The sequence below is a fragment of the Macrotis lagotis genome, chromosome 3 (genome assembly GCF_037893015.1).
Source record: "Macrotis lagotis isolate mMagLag1 chromosome 3, bilby.v1.9.chrom.fasta, whole genome shotgun sequence".
In the NCBI taxonomy this organism is placed as follows: Eukaryota; Metazoa; Chordata; class Mammalia; order Peramelemorphia; family Peramelidae; genus Macrotis; species Macrotis lagotis.
Genome location: NC_133660.1, coordinates 280,482,573 through 280,493,124, shown reverse-complemented (window position 1 = coordinate 280,493,124; position 10,552 = coordinate 280,482,573). Strand labels below are relative to the sequence as shown.

General features: G+C 43.1%; 1 pseudogene; it reads left to right on the top strand.

The window, feature by feature from the left end:
- The first annotated feature begins 536 nt into the window (after positions 1–536).
- Positions 537–8,812, top strand: LOC141519393 (arfaptin-1 pseudogene; annotated as a pseudogene).
- Positions 8,813–10,552: the final 1,740 nt, after the last annotated feature.

Below are 10,552 nucleotides of genomic sequence, written 5' to 3'. Positions count from 1 at the left end.
CTCCTCTGTGGCTCATCTCAGGGCCCATGGCCCACGTGAGATCTTGGCATTTGTCCTCCAGGGCAGGCCCTCCCTTTTAACTGGCCTTCACATCCTCAGGGCTTGGTGCACAGTAGGTCCTCAGTCAATCATTGGGGAATGAATGAAGTCTAGTTGAAAGACAGACTCTTGCCAAAGAGAAACTCCCTATGGGCAGCTGAAGCACTTTCCCCCCCTAGAGTTCTCTTCTGTCTTCTGATCATGCCCTCACCTTGGTGTGACCATGAGCAAGTGACTTCACTTCCCTCTTCCTCAGTTTCCTTATCTGTAAAATGGTGATAAAAATATTTCCCAAGATTAATCCAATGAGATAATATTTGTAAAGTGCTCAGTGCATAGTAAGCATTCTATAAATGCTCCCCCCTTCCCCTTATCCCCCCTTCCCTTTTTCCAGGGAACTAGTAACATGGGTTACTAAGGTGTGTTCTCTCCTGAGCTGGCCTGTTTTGGTAAATGATGTCACCCTGTGGGAGAAAGTCACCTCTTGGAGGGCAGGGATGCTCTGGGGCTTTGTCTTTGGATCCCCAGCACCCCCTTCTATGTTGTTGGCCATAACTAAAGGTAGGTTGAGAACATGAAGATATATCTCCCTTGTTGGAAACCCCTTGAGGGGAGGGGTTGCAGCTCAGCCCTCACCTGGCATTTCCATCAGTGCCCCAGGTCAATGTCCTTCTGGGTCCCAGAGCCCCTTCTGGCCCCAGGCTGAGCAGACAATGATGCTGGACCTCAGAGTCCTGACTCAGATCCCTTGCTCAGAACAGGGGATGCAGATGGAGATGGTGCAGATGGGACATTGGTACAGATGCAAATAGAATCCCAGCCCTGCCCTCCACACGTGATGCAAGAAGCCACAAATGGATATTACCTAGGCTGTCTTTGTATTTTATTTGGTTCCGTGTTCCAGGACCCTTTGGTCTCTCACTGCTTTGGGAAACTTTTCAGGTAGCTGCTTAAGATGGGCCATGGGGCTGTGGAAAGATTCCAGAGAATGAATAAAAGAATGAATGAAGCACTGCTTCCAGTGGAGGCAGCTAGGGGATGCCACAATGGATAGACTCATTTTCCTGAGTTCAAATCCAATCTCAGACACTGACTAACTGCATGAACCTGGGAAAGTCACTCAGTCCTGTTTGCCTCAGTTCCCTCATCTGTAAAATGAGAATAATAAAAGTACTTTATCTCATAGTGTTGCTGTGAAGATCAAATGAGAAACAGTCCTAAGAAAAGTGCTTCTCACAGTGTCTACCATACAGTTGTAATTTTTTTTGCAGGGCAAATGGGGTTAAGTGACTTGCCCAAGGCCACACAGTTAGGTAATTATTAAGTGTCTGAGGCTGGATTGGAACTCAGGTCCTCCTGACTCCAGGACTGGTGCTCTATCCACTGCACCACCTAGCCACCCTTCATACAGTTGTAATTTTAGAAAAATTATTTATTTAAGGCATTGGGGTCAAGTGACTTGCCCAAGGTCACAGAGCTAGGTAATCGTTAAATGTCTAAGGCTGGATCTGAACTCAGGTACCCTGACTCCAGGGTGGGCGTTCTTGTCACTGCTCCACTTAACTACCCCCAAGGTGTAAATTTTTATTCTCCTCTCCAACCACATCCCAGCCACCTTAGTCCAGGCCTTAATTATCTCTTGCCTGGATTAGAATGATAGTCTCCTAATTGATTCCTGGCTGCTAGCACCTCTTCACAAACCAAGTAATCCAATCTGCTAGGTCAACAAAGATATTTCCAAAACACAGGCCAACTGTGCCCCTGCACTGTTCAAGAAACCTCAGTGGCTCCCCATCACCTTTAGGTCGCCTTATGGTCCCTTTGCCATCTATCTCTGGACTACCTTTTGAGTGGTTTCCCATTACTGCTCTTGATGCTTTAGCCAGTCTGGTCTACTTGGCTCTTTTCTGCATATAGTAGCCCAGTTTCTATCTTTGCACAGTCTGTCCCCTCTGCTTGGTAGATTCCCCCTCCTTACTGCCACCTCTCTCTCTTTTTTTTTTTTTTGCAGGACAATGGTGTTAAATGACTTACCGGAGGCCACACAGCTAGGTAATTATTAAGTGTCTGAGGACAGATTTGAACTCAGGTCCTCTTGAACATGGGGAAGAGCTGGATCAAGAAGGCCTGGGAAGAGGGTGCCAGTTGAACTCAAGCTTGAAAAGACTAGGGGTTCAAAGAGGGAAGCTGTCATCACATGGGACATCTATGCAGACCCAAAGAAAGTGGAGATGGGATGTCATGCTAGGGGGACTCTTTGAAGGCTAGTCTGGATTCTAGAAAGTGAGTGAGAGGAGTGGTACATAGTAAATCCAGAAAGATCACCTGGAGCCATATTATGATGGTGTTCAGTGTTTCAAACAGAGAAGTTTCCATTTTATCCTGAAGGTAATTGAGAACCCCTAGTGTTTATTGAGTAGGGGGAAGGGTGACGTATGCTTTCAGAAAATCACATGGAATGGAAGTTGGCTTGGAGATGGAGAAGTCCCATTAGATTATTACAATAGTCCAGGTGAGAGGTGATGAGGATCTGAACAAGGGCTGTAGCCATGGAATTAGAGAAAAAATGGAGGATGTTGTGGAGGGGGACTGACATGATATGGTGACTGATTGTAGAAGGACCAATGACTCGTATTTGAGATCCTGGGAGAGGCGGAGGGAAGGTCCGAGGATGACTCCAACTGGAGTTTACTTTCCATACCTTTTTTTTTTTTTAATGTGTAAAGACCTATAAGTGGAGGCTGGGCATCTACAAATCATGATGCAAAGTCAAAACTGGATCCATTTGATAAGTGTTGATAGCTGAAATGGATAATTCAGTCTTTTGAGAGAACTTTTTTTTTTGAGTTAGATTTCCTGAGTAAGCAGATACTAATTCCGTTTCCTTGTCTATAATGGAAATATATTCCTAAGACATCATTTTGTTCTCATCAGGTCCCTGTCCTGAGGACACACTGTTTCTTTTTTTTAAATTTATTTTTATTAAAGTTATTATTTGAGTTTTACAATTTCCCCCCCCATCTTGCTTCCCTCCCCCCCCCATGGAAAGCAATCTGTCAGTCTTTACTTTGTTTCCATGTTGTACCTTGATCCAAATTGAGTGTGATGAGAGAGAGTAATCATATCCTTAAGGAATAGACAAGAAGTCTAAGAGGTAACAAGATCAGACAATAAGATATCTGTTTTTTCCTAAATTAAAGGGAATAGTCCTTGCACTTTGTTCAAACTCCACAGCTTCTTATCTGGATACAGATGGCACTCTCCTTTGCAGACAGCCCAATATTGTTCCCAATTGTTGCACTGATGGAATGAGCAAGTCCTTCAAGGTTGAACATCACTCCCATGTTGCTGTTAGGGTGGACAGTGTTTCTCTGGTTCTGCTCATCTCACTCAGCATCAGTTCATGCAAATCCCTCCAGGCTTCCCTGAATTCCCGTCCCTCCTGGTTTCTAATAGAACAGTAGTGTTCCATGACATACATATACCACAGTTTGCTAAGCCATTCCCCAATTGAAAGACATTTACTGGATTTCCAATTCTTTGCCACTACAAACAGGGCTGCTATAAATATTTTTGTACAAGTCATGTTTTTACCCTTTTTCCTCATCTCTTCAGGGTATAGACCCAGTAGTGGTATTGCTGGGTCAAAGGGTATGCACATTTTTGTTGCCCTTTGGGCATAGTTCCAAATAGCTCTCCAGAAGGGTTGGATGAGTTCACAGCTTCACCAACAGTGTAATAGTGTCCCAGATTTCCCACAACCCTTCCAACAATGATCATTATCCTTCCTGGTCATATTGGCCAATCTGAGAGGTGTGAGGTGGTACCTCAGCGAAGCTTTAATTTTCATTTCTCTAATAATTAATGATTTAGAGCATTTTTTCATATGGCTATGGATTGCTTTGATCTCCTCATCTATAAATTGCCTTTGCATATCCTTTGACCATTTGTCAATTGGGGAATGGCTTTTTGTTTTAAAAAATATGACTCAGTTCTCTGTATATTTTAGAAATGAGTCCTTCGTCAGAATCATTAGTTGTCAAGATTGTTTCCCAATTTACTACATTTCTTTTGATCTTGGTTATATTCGTTTTGTCTGTGCAAAAGCTTTTTAATTTAATGTAATCAAAATCATTTAATTGGTTTTTGGTGATATTCTCCAACTCTTCCTTAGTCATAAACTGCTCCCCTTTCCATAGATCTGACAGGTAGACTAGTCCTTGAACTTCTAATTTGCTTATAGTATTGTTTTTTATGTCTATGTCCTGTAACCATTTGGATCTTATCTTGGTAAAGGGTGTGAGGTGTTGGTCTAATCTAAGTTTCTTCCGTACTAACTTCCAATTATCCCAGCAATTTTTATCAAAGAGGGAGTTTTTATCCCAATGGCTGGACTCTTTAGGTGGACATACTGTTTCTTAGACAAAAGCCAAGAGCAAGTCATCCTTTCACCTTCATCTTCCTTGTTCCTGTGATGTTTAAAAAGTTTGAGAGATGTGGTTTCTGAGTAATTAAGCATTTGAATAATAATGTTAACATTTTATTAATAAAAGAGCTCAATGGCACTCTTAAATGCCAGAGACCCTTCATGGAACCCCTTCAATGCTTATGTGCCCTTGGAGGGTGGCAACTGACTCTGATTGGTTAACAAGTAATGAGGGAGGATGAATATTATAATAACAGTTGGGCTATATTACAATGAAGATCTTGAGGTGCATGACACTGATCACCCAGATCTTGGCCAATGAGATTTATCTGTCTGCCAAATGGGGGAACCTATATTTTCTCAAACCTGAGTAAACACAATGAGAAGGAATCTACCCATTTGCCTAACTTAAATTTCTTTATTGTCTTTGATCAGATCATAGCTTGGCTTTCTTTACCCAAGATCTCCCATAGTGGTTCATTTCTAGATGAGAAAGTAGAAAAGAGGAAAAACAGTGGTCCTAATTCAATAACCAGTCACTAATACAATAGATAAATAATCATTTCTCTCATTCCTCATCTGGGAGTGTCCTCTGAGTGCTTGGAGATCCTGGAAGGAAGGGGGTTTACTTAACCTTGTGGGTTCCTAGAATGACTGATTCCCCCCCACACACACACACACTTCCCCATCCAGCCAGGGTGAGGCAGTCCATTCCAGATGTTTTGAGGAGAGAATCATTCTTTTCCCTAGAGCCTTGTCAAGGATCAGCCTGAGAGGAAGGAGAGGATACTACCTGTTAATGAGGAGGATGCAGGTGAGAGTGTGCAATGATGGACATTGGACATTTGCATCAGGTCCTGGGTGATTCCAGTAAGATCCTAAATTAACTGGCTTAATGAGTTGAGCTCTATTCACAACCCTCCTCATTCCTTCTGCTCTCTGGAGAGGGCTTCCGAACCCAAGAGAGAAAGGGGAATTCTCCAAATTGGGAGCATAGGATCATTACAACCACACCCTTCCAAGATTGCTAGGGTATATTTTAGAATCATCTTGGCTAATTGATGGGGAATCTTTCAGAAGTTAGCAACAGCTTTTCAGACAATGCAGAGTTTATGCCCAAGAAGGGTTGAAAGCCTTGCCTTGGCTTCCTTGGTTGGATTTAAGGAAGTTCTTGTCTCTTAGATTCAGCCCCAGGGAGTCCAGGAGGATATCTGACAGGAGAGGGAAAAACCCAAGTATGCAGGATTTCTCTTCTCCCTTCCTCTGGGATAATATTCCTCAAAGAAATTTTTAACTCAGAGACTGATAGTAGGGGTTTAATTAAACACTGGCTCCCTTTCCTGGACTCCCCTATTCTTGGCTGTGTAGCTGGAATTGCAATTGGATACTGGGAAACAAGAATTTCATTGACTCACCAGTTGGAACTGGTGCTGGGGTGGGTCCTTTGAAATGAATACCCGTAGTTATGGGAAGATGAGAAAGAAAGACCTGAGGAATCTCAAAACAATGGGAACAGAGAGGTTTAAGGGAGGGAACTCAGGAACAATCTTAGACCAGCAGGGTGGGTCCAAGGCTAACCTGGCTTTTCTCCCTTGGACCATGAGAGGTTCCTGGAGGCAAAGCCTCTGACCCAATGCTAGATTATGGCCAGAATCAGCATGATGTAGGGACCAGAGAGTTCTGGATATGGTATCAGGAAGTCATTAGTTCAAGTCTTACCTCAGATAGCCTGTGGGACTCTGGCAAGTCACTTAACCTCTGCCTCAACTTCTTCTGAAAATTGGAAATAATAATGATTTGAATACTTATTTCCCAGGGCAATGAAATGAAGCAATGTATGTAAAGTCCTTAGTCATGTATTCAACCTGACCAGGACTCTGGGGATGATAAGGAATATGGAATTTGGGGAAGAGTCCTAGGTTAGAATACATTTGGGAAAGGAGAGTCAGTAAAGTGAGAGCCTCGATCAGAATGGTTGTGAGAAAGTGGACTGTTCTCTGGGTACATTTTCTTTAATAAGTGTCTTAGCTATCATGGCAGCAGTGGCTACAACAATCCATTCCTGAGCTCAATAATAAGCCATGGGTACATTGTAGGTCCCAAAGATTATGCCAGGTCATCCGAAGTTATCCCTCCTTTGTTCGCTTACAAAAAGAGTGAAGGGCTTCCTGTAGGCTGGGTCCTAGGACCAGAGCAGGCACAGCTGAGTTCTGGAAGAGGAGTGAGCTTAGGTACAAGAGGTTCTTTGGTCAAAGTAGCAAGAGGTCTTGTTACTCCACCAAATGATGGAATCCACTGATAGCCATAGCGTATGCTTCCTAAAATGGCAGGTTTGTTCATTTTAGGAATGGACAGGTGCTGAGTAGTCTGGATATGTTTCTGAGAGATAGGGCATGTTCCAGATCAAAGCCAAGATAAGACCTGAACTCTTGCATCTTGGATCGGGACACTATATGTCCATGGGGATAAAGCTGGAGGAGAAGAGGATGAGGACTGTCCCCCTGGTAGATATCAGCAGTGGCTGAGACTAGTAGGTCATCAATATATCAGACTAAAATTGAGGCTCTGAATTTTGCTATAAACTTGGAGAGAATAGACAAACACATCTATGTTGACAGCTAATTATTCCAAGTAATGGAATTGGGACATAGGAAAAGATGCAGCACCTAGATCTGTAAAACAGCTGACATCACAGGGACTGAAAGCAAGAATTAGGGCAGGGCTGGGCGCCACAAGATGACTTGCGTTAATAGCATTTGCATTAACGATATCTGAATCTCGAACAAACTGACAAATGGGTTTTCCAAAGGGCCTGGTCTAGGTTTCTTAACAGGCGGTATAGGAATATTGCAGGAGCCACAAACCTCTGCTCTCTTAAAGAAATAATGCTGGGGGGCAGAGCAACCCAGCCTAGGAGATACAGAGGGCTGCCGGTTCTGGACTAGAGGTTAGGGATAGCCATTGGGTTTCCCCTCTGCCCAGGTTCAAAGGTCTGTCCCAACAAAGATCCCCAAACTCTTGATGCTTTCAATCCAGGTACAGTAGAGTAGGTAGATGGTGCTGTGCATAGGGTGCTGGCCCTGAAGGTTAGAGGACTTGAGTTCAACTCCAGTCTCAGATATTTATTAGCTGTGTGACTTTGGGTAAGTCACTTCACTTCAGTTGCCTCTCCTCCACAGTGACTTTGGGTAAGTCACTTCACTTCAGTTGCCTCTCCTCCAGGCCTCCTGATTCCTCTCTGGTCACTGGACTCAGATGACTCTGGAGGAGAAAGTGAGGCTGGAGACTTAGCCCAGCCCCCTCATCCCAATCCACTTCACTTGCTTGACATGACATCACCTACCTGATGTCACGGTGTTCTTCGAGAACCAAATACCATCGCAGTACAGCAGGATTCTGAGGGGTCTGCCGCGACTCAAGAACTTCCCCAAGATTCAGCGACAGAAATGCCAGTGACCAGCAAAGGAGAAGCGGAAGATTCAGATGAGCGTGGGTTTAGGAGGGACTTGGAGACACAGTCTATCACAAACCCAAATTACAGCGCACAGCTTTCAAGGTGACCAGAACATACAGAAAAAAAAAAAAGGACCAGTTATTTTAGAAGAGGAAATGAAAAATCCTGCAAAAGAGAAATGAGACCTTGTAAGGGACCTAAACAACCACAAAAGTCCTTGTCACATTATCTCTGAGAAGGTGGGCTGTGACTCAAGAGCAGGGGACCCTGACCTAGAAGCTCAGATTGATATATTTAGAGAAAACAAGAGAAAGTATGAAAACATATTGAGACTGGAGCAGACACCACATTCCAACTCTTCCAGATGATACACACTCAGAGACAACTCCAAGATGTATTTGCCAATGTGAGTTTGAAGTCCCGGAAATCCATGAAGAATTTGGCTGCTGTTCAGATACTCAGAAACTGTTGGCTAAAAATGGAGAAACTCTTCCGAGAGCTTTGTTCACTTTGGTGAATAAAACACTAGAAGATATATTAATCCCTGTGAAATAATATGAAAAGATCAGGACTGAATATGACACATGCCAGATTTAGAAGAATTCAATCTTAACCCATAAATACTGCCAGAGTTGGAGCTGTCACAGCATCTGTTCCAAGTACCTAAGGGAAAACAGGATAAAATATGCAGTGATATAGCTCTCAAATGGAAATTTCTAAAAGAAAATAAGGTTAAAATATTGCAAAATCAACTAATTCTCTTCCACAATGGCATCACCGCTTACTTTGCTCGGAACTAGAGGCAGCTTGAGCAAACATTCAGATAGCTCCATATAAAACTGAAAACTCTTGGAGTGGATGCCAGATATTGGGGGGGGGGGGGAAGAGAGTGAAGTCAATATGAATAAAAGGGGAGGAGAAAGAGGTGGCGAGGAGCCTTATATTGATTCTTACACAAGCAACTTTAATGATTCCCTTCTAATACTCTAACAACTGAACTATTCAAATTGATGGGAGGGTGAGTGGCTTAAATATAAACGTAATTTCTATAATCCAAATATAGCTTTTCTTTTGAAGGATTTCTTTTGTGTGGTAAGGGTTGTTGACTATTTCTGTAATTTGGAAACATCTAAAATAGCTTTGCCTTGACAAGGTACAAATGTGTAGTTTCTGGTCCTCAAGATGTGGCTCAGTTATGACTTTTCCAACGGGAGATTTATGTAATTTGTAATAACACCTAAAACTTTATGTATGAATGGATTAAACATCTTTAAAAGATAAAAAACATTAATGATGGGTACCATGTCTTCACTGGCCTCCCTAGTGGGGGGATACTGAGGCACTGAGAGTGGCAGCTCCCCTTTTGTAGCAATAGTGATAAGGACTGCTGACTTTAAAAAGTTCATGTCAGTGGGAGAAGTGGTTCATAAAACTAGGGATGTTATGAGGAATCCCAGGGTTACCTGTGGGGAAAAAAAATGAAAGCAATTCATTCTTAGAAAAATCACTAGGGGCAGCTAGGTGGTGCAGTGGATAGAGCACTGGGCCTGGATTCAGGAAGACTTGAGTTTAAATCTGACCTCAGACACTTAATAATTACCTAGCTGTGTTTTGCCAAAACAAAAAAGCAACAAAAAACACAGAAAAACACACAGAAAAAAATCAATCCATAAGGGGAATAGGGAGGTTGGATTATCTGTTAGGTTATGGTATTACCTGGAAGATATGGAATAGTGATATGAAATTGACAGTGAAGATCTCTTCCCAGAAAGTCAGTAGATGCATAGATCCCCATAAAAAGGAATGCAAAACTGAAGGGAGCCCGGGCACCTCCCGTGGGGATGAGGGAAGGTCCTCTCATGGCTTGATTTCTAACTCCACTATTTTTATAGATTGAATTTTAGTGCAATCAGCTCTTGGTTTTTTTCATTGGAATGGAATGGGTAGCTCCAGGATCAAGAAGGCAAACATCTACGATGCCTGTGATTTTCAGAGCAATGCACAATTCTCTAGTAAGGGGAGGGGCAGAGGCAGGGGCAGAGGCAGAGGCAGAGGCAGAGGCAGAGGCAGAGGCAGAGGCAACAAGATTTGAGAAGTAAAATACTATTTCTTGCACTGAGGTTTTCATATTGTTCATTCTCTCTTGTCATTTGCCTCGAAGACTCTTCCACACCCATGGTTTCCTTCTATTTGATGTATAAACATTGCAAGAATCTCTCCTCCTTTTGTGGGGCATAATTTTACCTCTGAGGCCAAGGTCTGACCCTTGGGGTCTAATAACTTGAGGACTCCTTAGGTTGTGCCTTTCCATCATGGAGTCCCTGGCGAAGTCTTTCCACAATAAACTTTGAGATGCTGAGTAAATAGAGGCTAAAAGGGGTGTTAGACAGCCATCTGAAGCCCAGATGCTGCAAGGAGATGCTTCCATCCAGCCTTTGGTTTGGGTATTGGTCCTTTTCTTCTCCCTCTGTATCTCCCTCTCTCCTATGGACTCAATTATCATCTTTATAAAGACTTGTCCACTCCTAAACTCTCTGCTCTCCTTGGGTCCCACATGCCAACACCCTATTGGAGATCTCAAACTGGAGGTCCTGGGGACATTTCAAACTGGAGCATCCAAGCCCCACCTCCAC